The 15,344-nt window shown below is 39.4% G+C and overlaps 1 protein-coding gene across 1 annotated transcript in view; it reads left to right on the top strand.

Annotated features, from left to right (window-relative positions):
* Positions 1–246: 246 nt before the first annotated feature.
* LOC126456464 (uncharacterized) overlaps positions 247–15,344 on the top strand; it is a 119,529-nt gene continuing 104,431 nt past the window's right edge. The window contains exon 1 of the mRNA XM_050092215.1: positions 247–296. The gene's annotated coding sequence lies outside the window, so the exon portion shown is untranslated. The remainder of the gene's footprint in view (positions 297–15,344) is intronic.

Raw genomic sequence — 15,344 nt, 5'->3', positions numbered from 1 at the left:
TTGCATAAACGAGTACGAATGTTTAGCTGTTTTAACCTTTCAAAATTGGATTTATATACCACCTGAAGTACACACACATATATTTGACACCTCAAAACAAACACCTCCAAATGGTTTAAACGATTATTCTGTAATAATGTTGTTACGATGTATTTTCTTTGCACTTTGCGATTATGTCTTCTCTTCTGCTGTATGAACCTTGCACCCAGCTGATTCCAGACGCCATATTTGTTTACAAATGTGACAGTATACATGTGAAGTGTTACGACAGAAAAAGGAACCTGTGACCACTGGAGGTACTCTAGTTTACTTATTAAAGTTTACCATTAGATATCAGTTTAATTTTTTGTCAAAAGTTATCCAAAACCATATTCTGAAATAGTGTCTTGTTTCTCCACTAGGCAGTGCCACAAGTTCCTCCAAAGCCGTAACACAACATACACATATATGTAATACTAACTAATGTCAATCCACCTGATGATGGAGGTTTAAACCTTCGAAACCGCGTCGTGGAAAAAATAAAACGGTGACTGGTAAAAGTAAACTCGTTGTTTCATTTAATGTCAGTAACAGTCACGGTAAAGCCTAACCTAAATATGTTCGCATTTAAATAAAAATAAGTTTCTAAGTTGAAAGTATAGGCGGTTTTAGCATCTACCAAAGTAAATGTCGTAATGCCGTATTTGGCGGGATTTTTAGGAAGATACTATCTAAACTGGCATTTTCCTCGAAAAGAAAGTAACTGTTCGTCGACTGTCAAATATTCACTCGGAACAAAGTGTTTTGAAAAATTATGAACAACAGTCTCTAAATGTCTCTAATTGGGGCTAATTTATAAATTTCTTTTCGAAGGTTTCTGTCCCTCACGTCATCAAAACGTAAACATCTCAGAAGAAATTTAAATATTTTTTCACTCATAGTCAGGTAACAGGATTCTAAGCCGTATCCTCTAGAGTTATCCCAGAGCATGCTAGTGTCTTTCTAGAAATTCTTAGGGTTCCTTTTAGGTACAGTATTCGGAAAAGTGCTCTTATTGCAATCTCATCAGTGAGTCTAGCATCTCTATCTCTCTGAAATTTTCTTTTCAAATTTCTTACGTAAATATTTGTGCTGTTAACTATAATTTTGTAAACACCGCTGTCTAAGAAAAGTCTAATCTTCAGCAAATATTGCTGATGCTTGCATCTTGGAGCCAGGTAGATGAGTTATTATATTCTCTGACTATGTTCTCACGTTTCCTGTAGGAAAAGACTTAGACCATTTTGTTTTACTGCCTATCCCAAGATAATAGGAAATACTAGACTCACCATTCTTACGATCGAACTCATCTGCAGATTGTTCAGTTTCAGTATCATGATCGCTTTCCATTAGTTGATCATCTTCATTTGAATCAGATTCTTCAGAATCAAATAAGTCATTTTCATCACTCTCTTCATCTCCTTTGAGCCACCTTATCCACACTTCAGGATAGGAAGACACGTCCATTCTTCTTTTCTTCGGATCTGACATCACTAAAAAAAACATGTTTATGAGTACAGTTTGTATAAGTTATAGTACATGTTGAAAACTGCATAAGAATCACTTTAGTTAACATAGCTATTTTATTCAGATTAATAAAAGTTTTAAATATTGTACTTACAACGAATTTATTATGAAAAATGTTAAAAAAAGGAAAACACCTACCTTAAGAAATTGTTACGTAGACAGGCGCGTGGAGGGCAGTTGTACCCCAACTCACTTCAAAGTCCTGCTGCTTTCTGTTTAGCTGTCCAACTGACGTTAGCTGTAAACGGATCTTCAACAATGCACCCATTTGAAAGGTACTGAGCGACAGAACGCTGCAACTTTAAGCGTAACGGAAATAATGACAATGTAAAACCGCTGGGTGACAGGTTTACCCCACGCACCCACTCCAGGGTTAAAGTCAAATGACAGAAATAAATCCACTGCAATAAAAGTAAACACTGCAAACATAATTCATGAATTCAAATGAAAATATTGCTTGAATGGCGACACTTACGAACGAAACATGATATCTTTTAACTTTAGATTACGATTGGATTGATTAGTATGCTCACAAACACTGAAAGCTGGCATTTTGCATGAAATAACTACGCCTGCACACAGTCGAAGCACCGAACTCTATCGAAATTGGACACGGGCATGTCAGAGTGACGTCACGAGGAAGTATCACCGCGGTGGTAGAGGAGTTATGAATGCGGTGCAACTTGTGTTTTGGGCTACTTAAGATGGCGGACAGTGGCTTGAAGTTTGTGACGTAATGACTACTCAATTCTTTTTTTAACTCCATGGGTAATACCCCTTATGTGCCACGTCAAAGATCTTTGTCAAAGAAAATTTGACAATATTATATTCAATTATACCTCCAAACTAATACCGGCCTAAGTGCCGCAGTTGCCAAGAACCTGAAAAGCAGGCTAAGCACTACGATCGTATGATCATTTCTAGTAGTGCACATAATGCCTGAAAGATTACATGAGTGGTATTTACCGGCCCACTGGTGAGGCTAAAGCGGGTTATGTGCCACAAATGTTTGTAATTGTTTGCGAGCGTTGTCTGCGACAGTGCAGCAACTTGTAATATGAGGCGTTTTGCGCAGTGACTCGAGTAGAGGATTAAAAAGGGTGAATGAGTTCGCGATGGAAGAAAGGAGTAGCGGATTAAAAAGGGTGAATGAGTTCGCGATGGAAGAAAGTTCCGTAGAAGTGAAGGGAAAGGAGTTCGCGATGGAAGAAAGTTTCGTAGAAGTGAAAGGAAACCTTACATGAACAGTAAAAACTTGTTGATAGACGCACAAACTGAGCTTACAGAAAAGGAGTGTACTAAAAATTCATTACTAATATCTAATGTTATTACTTAATATTTGGTTGCTTTGTAGAATTTTTTGCAAAGGAATGACCTATCATTTCTAATCTTAGTTTTTATGATGATTAAATAAATATATATCATGTTTTGTTTCAGTTTACCTGCAAGTGCAAACATTCGTGTGTTTGAGTTCCATATAAGCAAAGAAAAGTTTTGTTCCAAGACTTTCATGCCCTCAAAGATTATATGAAGCAAAACTCCCTTTTGACGGGTTTGATGCTCATTAAGTGTGTAAACAGAAGACGCCAGGGTCAGTATGACGACGCAAAAGAATGCAGATGGCAAGCTACGATATGTTACTCGTTGGCAGGTGGAAAGCGTGGCACTGTTCAGCTCTGTAAGACCACTTTTATACATTTTTCACAATAACCAAACCCAGAATCGAAACTCTTGTGTCAGTAAAGAAGAAAGGTGAAGTAAGTGTTGAGAGAAAAGTGGGGTAATAAGGCACAAAGAAGTAAGATCACAGCAGCAGATGAGAAGCCTGTTTTCGAGCATGGCACCTCTTTTGCTACGATCGAGAGTCATTATGATAAAGAGAATACAATCAAGGAATATTTGAGTCGAGATTTGAATATCAGCAGACTTTACCATCCCCTTATGGAGAGATATTCAGACTACAAGATTATGTATAAGTTTTTATTATAAAACCTTTAAAAAACTTTTCCCATAAATTTCATTCCTTCAACCACACATGGATACTCGCTGTAAATGTGACTTACTATCAGCAGAGCTGTCAGAGAAACCTGGCGACAGAGAGGCAAAAACGGCTTTAGAAATACACTACAACAAAATTGAGAAAGCAAGGGAAGCAACAAAAGACAATACTATATCTCCTCGGCTTCCCAATAGTGACGTATACGTATGCTTGGTAGATAAGTGTTATCTTTGCTTTCTCTCACCCACAGTCCGATGTATTATTCACACCAGCTTTTATGCTTTAATATGTGTGTTAATGTTGGCGACAATAAGGCGCTCATGTTTTGATGGTATGAATATTATAAGTGGTTGGGCCGGAAATGAAATTGCTTCATGCTTCTTTAAAGCACTCAGTAGACCTGAGTGTTGTAGAATTAAAAAGTTTACCATCTGGTCTGATACATGCAAAGGATGGAATAAGAATAAAATGACACTTTTTCTTTGGATTTTAGGCAAGTATGATGGGATAACCTATAAATTTTTGGTCTCTGGCAATTCATTTATGTCGTGTGACAGAAATTTTGCCCAGATTGGAAAACTTTAGAGGCTGGAACAAGGGCGTACCCAGAATCTGAACTAGGGGGTTGGGGGGGGGGGGGGGGGGGGCAGGTCATACTAGTCTCAGGAAACAAGGATTCGAGACAATACAGCACTTCTTATTAAATAAAACAGTAAACCAGTGAAAAACTGCTTTTAATAAACTTTTTAAATACAAGAATGCACTTGTACAATCCGAGAAAACATGCAGCATTTCTTATTAAATAAAACAGTAAACTAGTGTAAAACTGTCAATATCTTCGGGGGGGGGGGGGGGGGGGGGGGGGAGGGGGGCAGCTGCCCCCCCTCTGCCCCTCGCTGGGTATGCCCATCGGCTGGAAGAATGTCAAGTAGCTAAGGACCTTGTGAAACTTACTGAGAATGCGACCTCTAGAATTCCATTTGTGGTTACTATACTCCACCCTGAATCTGAACAAAGTGACATACACTATTCTAGTTTGTGGAGTTTAATTTATCAACTCTCCAAGTTTGGCTCCTCTGCAGTTGGCAGGTCTGCTTGACCTTGAGATGGCACCAAAGCTGTTTTTTTCCGCTGTTCCCTCAGTTCAGTTCAGGCGTGTGTACAGTGCAGTGCAGAGCAACTCAGCAGCATTTCATGTCAGTGGAACAGTTAATCGTCATAACTCCAGAATTTGGGGGGCAGAGCATCAACGAGGCTCTCGCAAAGTTCATGTCTGGTGCGATTTGATGGGAGATCATGTGATTGGTCATTTCATTTTTGTAGACAAAACAATAAACAGGGATGTTTACTGTGACGTGTTGACAGAGTACGTCTTTTCCTGAAGGGACGATATTGAGGAGGAAAAGGGGCTTGTGTTTTTACAACAAGATGGCACCCCACCTCATTACAGTAACCATGTGCATGCGGCTCTTGATATTCACTTTCCAGGAAGGTGGATAGGCAGGGCTGGCCCAATACCTTGGCTACCATGAAGCCCAGACATAACCTCACTGGACTTTCTCTTTTGGGGCCACATAAAAGATGCTGTGTATAATGAAAAGATCAGACACATCAATCATTTACGGGAAAGAATCGTCATGGCAGTTGGGACAGTTATATCTGAAATATACATATATGTGGTGAGAAGTGGAACATCGACTCGATGTGTGCTGGGCAAAAAATGGATCTGAAATATTGGTGTATATGTGGTGAGAAGTGGAATATCGACTCGATGTGTGCTGGGCAACAAATGGATCTGAAATATTGGTGTATATGTGGTGAGAAGTGGAATATCAACTCTATGTGTGCTGGGGAACAAATGGATTCCAAGTTGACGCCTACCAACATTAAACAAAACTTGAAGGAATTCTCTTTCATGATATGTACTCATTGACATAATTTTTTTATTAATTTCCCCATTGAATTTAGACTTAAAATTAGGGAGTTCTTTTTCAAACATCCTGTATTTCCAGACATAGTTGGATTCAAATGAAAAAAAAAAAAAAAAATGCAACTGAGGACATCAAAACGAGAACAATGTTAAACGCTGTTGAAGACTGGAACACCTATAAGAGTTTCAGATCAGGCATTTCCACTGACATAATAAAGAATTTTGTTTTACCATCACAACAATGTAAAAACAACTTGTTAGTTGAAAAGAAAATGGGTCTGCAACACATGCTGTCATATTTGAAAGTGGAGCGAGAGCATGTGGTTTCTCCGATTACAGTCACTCACGTTCAGTGAACCGGCTTTATCAGCGCGCCCACGCACTATGCTCAAGGGAGAGGCTTGGTAGCAAAAAACGACTAAAGCGGTTTCGGGACAGGACACATTTATTCTTCCTACCGTTACAATAAATGACAAATAACATTCGTCGGTAATGTCCGTCCGTACAGGTGCGTTGCACTGACGGCACGGCTCGATCACCGACCCCGGAGGGTGTACACTCCAGTGATGAGCCGTGGCGCGACCGCGTGGACCGAGTGAGACAAAAGGCCGCGTCACTGAATGTTCTGCTCCTGGCGCGACCGGAGGCGCCGTAACGTCCGCGAAGGAGCGAAAGTCACTTTAACAGTACGGTGCACACTGCGGAACGGCGACTGCGTTTACGACCGCGTGTAGGCATTTAAGGCCGGTTCCCACTAGAGCGCGGCAGCGCGTCGTGCGGCAACGGCAGCGGCAAGCGTTTTCCGCTTTGACGCGGCGGCTCGCGGAATTGGCGTTCCCATCTGGAAGCGGCAGACGCTAGCGGTAGCCAATGACGAACAGCCACTGAGGTACGGGGTGGGACCCACTGAAACGACCGGTGTGTTTGAATAACTATATCTTATACCTACATGAAGGAAAGATGAAGTTGGGTGAAGACATACAAATTTTTCATTTTCTGTACAATGTACTCTTTTACACATTTCATTATTATGTTTTCTCATTTCAATATAAACAGATTTCATGACTACCGTTCATGATTGTTCACTATCTCCTTACACATTGAAACAATGTACGATAAAAGAGATTATTCAGATAGTTAAGCGAGACAAAAATTTAAAGTGTGATACGGTAGCAGGTACAGGAAAACACTAAAAACACAAAGGCTTGGGGGAAGGGATGAAAGTAGAAGCCACCTGATAGAATTTAGCGCAGAGCACAATGTAATCATCGCCAGCACCTTGCTTAAGAATCATGAAAGAATAATACATACTTGGAACAAAGTTTTCGAAACCAGATTTTAAATTATAAGATATTTCCTGGTGCAGACGCAAACCTACAATAATTTATTGGTTACGAGCTGCGGTTCACAACTAAAGAGACAGTAAACGATAGCAAATTAAGGAAATGGAACTTGAATAAGTCAAGACCCACAGTTTTTCGATAATCTTAAAGTTACCGTAATGCAACGACTGACTGAAACAGAGAAAGGAATCCGCTAGAATACGAATGGATATCTTTGAGAGAAAAAGTGGTGAATGTAGCAGAGTATGTGAACGGGAAGAAGGTACAGTAGAAATCGTTAGATAAAACTTGATATATTAAATTTGGCACGAGGGAAATATATAAAAATGCAGCAAATAAAGTAGGCCATGGGAAATAGAAATGTCTAAACATGACGTTGATAGAAAGTCCAAAATTGCAACGCGATTTTGCACTTGGAAAACAGGGGAATGAAAATGAGAAAGAACAAAGAAAACTTTGCTCAAAGGAGAAGCAACTGCCAAGGACTCATCTGGCAAGCCAGAACTAAGCAAATAAGAGAAGGCTAGAAAGTGGAAGGAATATGTAGAGAGGAGAGGGGGAGGGGTTGTACAAACTAACATAAGCACAATGTTAGATTCCTGTGAAATGTCTGAACACGCAAGGCAATACTGATCCTACCACTTAGTTAAGTAGACACACTGAAGAACTGCGAAACTGTGTTTATAGCATTTACATGTTTAGAGAAAGATTTTGACAATCTTAATTAAAACATTCTTTGAAGCTCTAAAACATAGGGCCACAAGATTATCTACAACTTGTACAGAAACCAAACTGCATTTCTAAGACTTTAATGACTTGCAAGGGAAGCAGTAATTGAGAAGGCAGAAGTAGAGAGGATATAAAATGAAGACTGTGAATAGCAACAAAAGCGTTCTGAAAAAGAAACTTTGTTCACATCGAATATAAATTCTAATGATTGGGTACAATTTTACAAAGGTATTTGTGTGGAGTGCAGCCTTGTATGTAAGTGAAACGTGGGCTATGAACAGTTCTGTCAAGAAGACAATGGACGCTTTCAAAACGTGGTGATCAATAAGAATGCTGAAGATTAGATATGAGGATCGTGTAACTAAAGAAGAGGAACAGAATTAGAGCAGGAAGAGGAAGAGGAAATTACGGCACAACTTTGACTACAAGAGGGGTAAGTTGACAGGACATATTATGAGGTGTCAAAGAGTGAGGACAAAGGGGTTGAGTGATAGTATTCTGATAATAATCATCTGTTGAAATGCTATTCTGCTATTTTATCGATTAATGTAAGCAGTGAATTTACTATTCCATGCACTTCTCCACAAAACATTTAAACCAGAACTGAAATCAGCTGAACACCAAATCTTTCAACCACTGTCTGACAACTACTGCATTCTCTTTCAACTTTCTATAACTATCACTGACTAGCCACACACACATAAAGATATAAGGAGGACAAAAATAAACAAACATTAGTTTTCAGCATATAATTCTTTACATTGGCAACATGCACATAAACAAATCAAACAGGAAGGGACATGAGGTGAACACACTGTAGTTATGACTTCAAATCAGTGTTTTTGGTAAAATGTCTACAGCTAGTGACAGAAGAAAAAAGAGCGAACATGAAAATGTGCTTATGTTCCATAATCTAAGTTTTAGTTCAACCTCCAGCATGTGACCAGGTGAGGAGAAACGCAGATGTCCGCCAAAAACTCGATTCACTGTAAGTAATCAGTTGTTGTTGGTGTGGTCTTCAGTCCTGAGACTGGTTTGATGCAGCTCTCCATGCTACTCTATCCTGTGCAAGCTTCTTCATCTCCCAGTACCTATTGCAGCCTACATCCTTCTGAATCTGCTTAGTGTATTTATCTCTTGGTCTCCCTCTACGAGTTTTACCCTCCACGCTGCCCTCCAATACTAAATTGGTGATCCCTCGATGTCTCAGAACATGTCCTACCAACCGATCCCTTCTTCTAGTCAAGTTGTCCCACAAACTTCTCTTCTCCCCAATTCTATTCAATATCTCCTCATTAGTTATGTGATCTACCCATCTAATCTTCAGCATTCTTCTGTAGCACCACATTTCGAAAGCTTCTATTCTCTTCTTGTCTAAACTATTATCGTCCACGTTTCACTTCCATACATGGCTACACTCCATACAAGTACTTTCAGAAACGACTTCCTGACATTTAAATCTATACTCGATGTTAACAAATTTTTCTTCTTCAGAAACGCTTTCCTTGCCATTGCCAGTCTACTTTTATATCCTCTCTACTTCGACCATCGTCAGTTATTTTGCTCCCCAAATAGCAAAATTCCTTTACTACCTTAAGTGTCTCATTTCCTAATCTAATTCCATCAACATCACCCGACTTACTTCGACTACATTCCATTATCCTTGTTCTGCTTTTGTTGATGTTCATCTTATATCCTCCTTTCAAGACACTGTCCATTCCATTCAGAGTAATCAGTTATTCACGTAAAAAAAGATGTGAACTGTTTTATAATCTGCAAGTATGACATATCAAAACAAAACTGAATCATTCTAGATTCCACCGAAGATGCCTTAAATTAAAAGGCGAAACGCGTCTTGAATCAGTAAAGTACACTGGATAAAGAAAAAAGAAAGGAAATAATCAATAGCTCTACATATTTAGTAAATTACATCTTATGACATACCGGCAAATTAGTTTCGGTTTAACTTCTCATTCGACATGCTATTAATGCCATTTAAAAAAATTCATCTATCCCTTCTGAAAAACTGTAGTTACTTTCATATCTCGGTAGATAAACAGATTTAGGATATTTACCATGCGAAAAAAAAAAAAAAAACACACATTTCGATTTGTTGAACCGTTTACGAAATTTGCGGTTGATACAACCACATGGTTTACGACGAGCAGGACGAAGTACCGATCACGTCGCCGAGCAACCCGCGCGCGGTCACGGCATAGCCCGTCCGCCGACATATCAGTCAATATCTCGAGAACAGTGATAGCTATCGATCTGCTCTCAGCTTTAAAAACAATTTCGATATGTTGACTAAATTTCATACGCAATAATGTATTACCTAAAATGAACTGTACGCAAAGTCCACACAATGCGTTTTTACCTCTGCACACTCATTAAAATTTCGTGTAAAGGTTTACGTAAATGCGATACAGCAAGTAACCACCACGAATAACGAAAAGAAATTCGGTTCTTTATCGAGAGAAGATATCAGGCTGTAACATGTCCAAGAATCAAATTTTTCTACCGAATAGTTTCCTTGGAATCGGATGTTAAGTATTTCATAGCTGCCGCCGCGTCCGCGCCAGCCGTTCAGCGAAAGTTCGCGTGGCCCGGGGTTCCGTACCTGACGTCACGCTCAGCGCGTTCTGTGATTGGCGGCGCGCACCTGGAGCGCGGCACGCGGCAGCGGAAGCGGTTCGACATGGTCAAACCGCGACGCAGAGCCCGCCGCGCCGTGCCGCTGCCGCCGTTTCCATGGCAACCACGCCGCTGACGCGCGGTTTTGACGCGCAGCAGCCCTAGTGGGAACCGGCCTTTACGGCGGAGTCACGTTGACTCGACGCACGTAGTCCGCGGAGGGAGAACCGAGAGACGCGTCGACTAGCTCGCACAGTCTGCCTGCTTTTGTCCCCGTGCTGTCCGGTGTGCCACGCACCGGTGCCGAAATCCGGCGTAACGGTACAGCTGCCCCAACCAGTAGTTCAGCCCTTCGTGCGTTGGACGGTGCTGCCGCCACAAAAGTAATTAATAGAACCCTTTTTTTTAGACAGCTAAAAAATTAAAATTACTTTTGCTGTCGCTACAAAAGAAAATTTAAAAATAATTGGAAGACAGGATACTTTATCTGTAAAATGTTTATTACTAAAAAAAAATTCACAAATGCTTGAGAGTTCTTTCACTGGCACTTACTCTCTTTTGCCTATCACTGTATGGAACTTTACACATTCTGCGTTTTTTCAAAATAAAATATTTATTTTCATTGTAAAAATTAAGGGAATTAAAAAAATGATAATAGTTGTGTGATCCTTACCATAAACAATAATTAAACAATATTTTTAGATTATATCATTACATTTTTTGTCAAAACAAGAAAAACTGAATAACTTGGAATAAGTTTTTTGGAACTAAGTCCATTATTGATTTCCACTCTACATTTATTTGTCGAAAGCAATCTGCTCAGAGTAGTGTAGCATATAATAATAAAACTTTATGTCAGTAGGTACTGGGAGATGAAGAAGCTTGCACAGGATAGAGTAGCATGGAGAGCTGCATCAAACCAGTCTCAGGACTGAAGACCACAACAACAACAACATGTGTAAAAATATCATATACTACAATATGTTGTCATATAAAGCTTTACCAGAAGTGAACCTTCACAAATTTTCACAATTAGGGAAAAAATTAAAAATAATGGCTATGTGAAAGTTACCATCTCCTGACATCTACTTATTCTTCACCAAGCAGTCTCTTTGCATTGATAGAAATTTGAAATACGTGACCAATAATTCTTTTCCTTCATTGCTGTGTAGCAGATTAATCTAGGGGCATATAACTCTGGGCTGATTAATTCACACGAAGAAATAACAAAAGAAGAATTTACTTTTTTTTATCTGGCCTCATAAATTATTTCAGTCCTAGACATACAATCATACAGCATAGTTACTAAATAGGTTTGAATTTAAAATCTCTTTCTACATATTATTCAGCTAATTATGCCCCTTGTAATGATGGCTGATTGCATCTGACAGAGCTCGACAGAAAAACGTCTGATTTAATGAAGTGATGATTGCAAACAGATCTCTCTGGCATTGTCTTTGTCTCCCTAGAGAAGAACACAACTGACTGCCCAAAGAGTAAAACATACATATTGTCATGTCACTGTCACACACTTGAAGTCAATGTCCACCATCTTACACAGCCTACAACACTTCTCCATGATATTGCACTGATGCGTCCAGTCAATTTTTGACCGTTGTGGGTACATATCGACTTTTGTGTCCGTGCCACACTATGTATATCGATAGCCTCATCCCTGCACAACAAAAGGCTGCATGACCGCACTGATGGTTAGTGCAGCATCACATGCCCTAAATTCCTCCCGTTGATAAGCATTCATTGTTCACATTTCCTCCCCCTTTAAAAAAGATTCAAGCTAGGACAGCAGTCATGGGGATGTGAGTTTTGTGTGTATGATTGTACAAATGTATCTGTGTGTGTTTTGCATTCTTCTGAAGAAGGCTTTGGCAAAAAACTTATGTCAACATTCTTTTCGTCGTGCCAGCGTGTGAATAGAATCTATCTGCTACATGTTATGATTATTCTCTCATGGAATCTTGTCATAAATAATCCACTGCACTTCAACAGGTACAATGATGTACATACTTACAATACCAGAAGAAAAGAATGACATTCATTACGCCACATTAAGGATGTCTGTAACACAAACACGGGTTCACATCGCTGCAACCTAAAGTTTTGATCACTTATCTATTAATACAAATTGGCTGACAGACAGCAAAGTATAATTTGTGACTAAACAGAAAACGTTTCTCGTTGACAATTCCTCCTCTTCCACAGAATACTATCTATTATTTTACTATGTAATTGGTGATGGACAGGAATTACTAACAGCTATCTGTCTTTAACTAAAAAAACAAAACAAAAATCTAATAAATGATCAGCAAGCAGGCATATTTACAGAAAAAATTATGTTAATATAAAGTGACTCATTCGACATTATTACGATTTAAAGTGCAAATGATACATGGAACATGTAACTAACTAACTATTGGTCCATCACAAGGCATGGTATAGACTTCGTTACTTTGAAAACCTCAAAATGAAATTCAAAAGTAAAATGAAGCTGATGATCAAAGTAGACAAACATTTCAACTGTAATATGTTTGGTTATTCCTAAGAAACTGACAGAGTTACTGGTGAGAAATGTGCTGGGAAGAGAAGCAAATAGGTTACTGTTGGAAAGGTAGGCCTGTGTGTTCACAGATTAGGATATCATTATTAAAAAAATGACTTACATACATGATAAATCAAAATGTTCATTTTGTGGGGTATAAGTGTTTGAGACCATTCCCTTAATCACATTTATAGTATTCAAAAATGTTGGAACATGTTTAAATGAATGATATCGCTTTTTTACCGTGTAATCTGCTATTATTGGATATACACTGAATTACGTATCATAGATAAGATTTCAAAGTGAAAAGATTTGTAAACTACAGTGGAACTAATGTACTACCAATTACTAAAACAAGACTTCTACTCTGCATGGAGGTATACCTCTGTGCAGTTCCATTTCTTTGACATTTCAATAATCGTTCACTTGACAAGTGCAAGAAACGATAGTAGACGTCAATGAAATGATAGTATTGCATTTATTAGCCGGGATATCCCTTTCGGCCCCCCCCATGAACCATGGACCTTGCCGTTGGTGGGGAGGCTTGCGTGCCTCAACGATACAGATAGCCATACCGTAGGTGCAACCGCAACGGAGGGGTATCTGTTGAGAGGCCAGACAAACGTGTGGTTCCTGAAGAGGGGCAGCAGCCTTTTCAGTAGTTGCAGGGGCAACAGTCTGGATGATTGACTGATCTGGCCTTGTAACACTAACCAAAATGGCCTTGCTGTTCTGGTACTGTGAACGGCTGAAAGCAAGGGGAAACTACAGCCATAATTTTTCCTGAGGGTATGCAGCTTTACTGTATAAGTAAATAATGACAGCGTCCTCTTGGGTAAAATATTCCGGAGGTAAAACAGTCCCCCATTTGGATCTCCGGGCGGGGACTACTCAAGAGGACGTCTTTATTAGGAGAAAGAATACTGGCGTTCTATGGATTGGAGTGTGGAATGTCAGATCCCTTAATCGGGCAGGTAGGTTAGAAAATTTGAAAAGGGAAATGGATAGGTTAAAGATAGATATAGTGGGGATTAGTGAAGTTCAGTGGCAGGACGAACAAGACTTTTGGTCAGGTGAATACAGCGTTATAAATACAAAATCAAATAGGGGTAATGCAGGAGTAGGTTTAATAATGAAGAAAAAATCAGGAGTATGGGTAAGCTACTACAAACAGCATAGTGAACGCATTATTGTGGCCAAGATAGACACGAAGCCCATGCCTACTACAGTAGTACAAGTTTATATGCCAACTAGCTCTGCAGATGACGAAGAAATTGATGAAATGTATGATGAGATAAAAGAAATTATTCAGGTAGTGAAGGGAGATGAAAATTTAATAGTCATGGGTGACTGGAATTCGAGAGTAGGAAAAGGAAACATAGTAGGTGAATATGGATTGGGGCTAAGAAATGAAAGAGGAAGCTGCCTGGTAGAATTTTGCGCAGAGCATAACTTAATCATAGCTAACACTCGGTTCAAGAATCATGAAAGAAGGTTGTATACATGGAAGAACCCTGGAGATACTAAAAGGTATCAGATAGATTATATAATGGTAAGACAGAGATTTAGGAACCAGGTATTAAATTGTAAGACATTTCCAGGGGCAGATGTGGACTCTGACCACAATCTGTTGGTTATGAACTGAAGATTAAAATTGAAGAAACTGCAAAAAGGTGGGAATTTAAGGAGATGGGACCTGGATAAACTGACTAAACCAGAGTTTGTACAAATTTTCAGGGAGAGCATAAGGGAACAACTCACAGGAATGGGGGAAAGAAATACAGTAGAAGAAAAATGGGTAGCTTTGAAGGATGAAATAGTGAAGGCAGCAGAGGATTAAATAGGTACAAAGACAAGGGCTAGTAGAAACCGTTGGTTAACAGAACAAATAGTGAATTTAATTGATGAAAGGAGAAAATATAAAAATGTATAAAATGAAGCAGGCAAAAATGAATACAAACGTCTCAAAAATGAGATCGACAGGAAGTGCAAAATGGCTAAGCAGGGATGGCTAGAGGACAAATGTAAGGATGTAGAGGCTTATCTCACTAGGGGTAAGATACATACTGCCTACAGGAAAATTAAAGAGACCTTTGGAGAAAAGAGAACCACTTGCATGAATATCAAGAGCTTTGATGGAAACCCAGTTCTAAGCAAAGAAGGGAAAGCAGAAAGGTGGAAGGAGTATATAGAGGGTCTATACAAGGGGCGATATTATTGAGGACAATATTATGGAAATGGAAGAGGATGTAGATGAAGATGAAATGGGAGATATGATACTGCGTGAAGAGTTTGACAGAACACTGAAAGACCAGAGTCGAAACAAGGCCCCCGGAGTAGACAACATTCCATTAGTACTACTGACAGCCTTGGGAGAGCCAGTCCTGACAAAACTCTACCATCTTGTGTGCAAGATGTATGAGACAGGCGAAGTACCCTCAGACTTCAAGAAGAAAATAATAATTCCAATCCCAAAGAAAACAGGTGTTGACAGATGTGAAAATTACCGAACTATCAGTTTAATAAGTCACAGCTGCAAAATACTAACGCGAATTCTTTACAGACGAATGGAAAAACTGATAGAAGCTGACCTCGGGGAAGATCAGT

This window comes from Schistocerca serialis, chromosome 2, assembly GCF_023864345.2.
Source record: "Schistocerca serialis cubense isolate TAMUIC-IGC-003099 chromosome 2, iqSchSeri2.2, whole genome shotgun sequence".
In the NCBI taxonomy this organism is placed as follows: Eukaryota; Metazoa; Arthropoda; class Insecta; order Orthoptera; family Acrididae; genus Schistocerca; species Schistocerca serialis.
The sequence above is the reverse complement of the archived record's forward strand: the minus strand, read 5'-3'. Positions and strand labels throughout refer to the sequence as shown.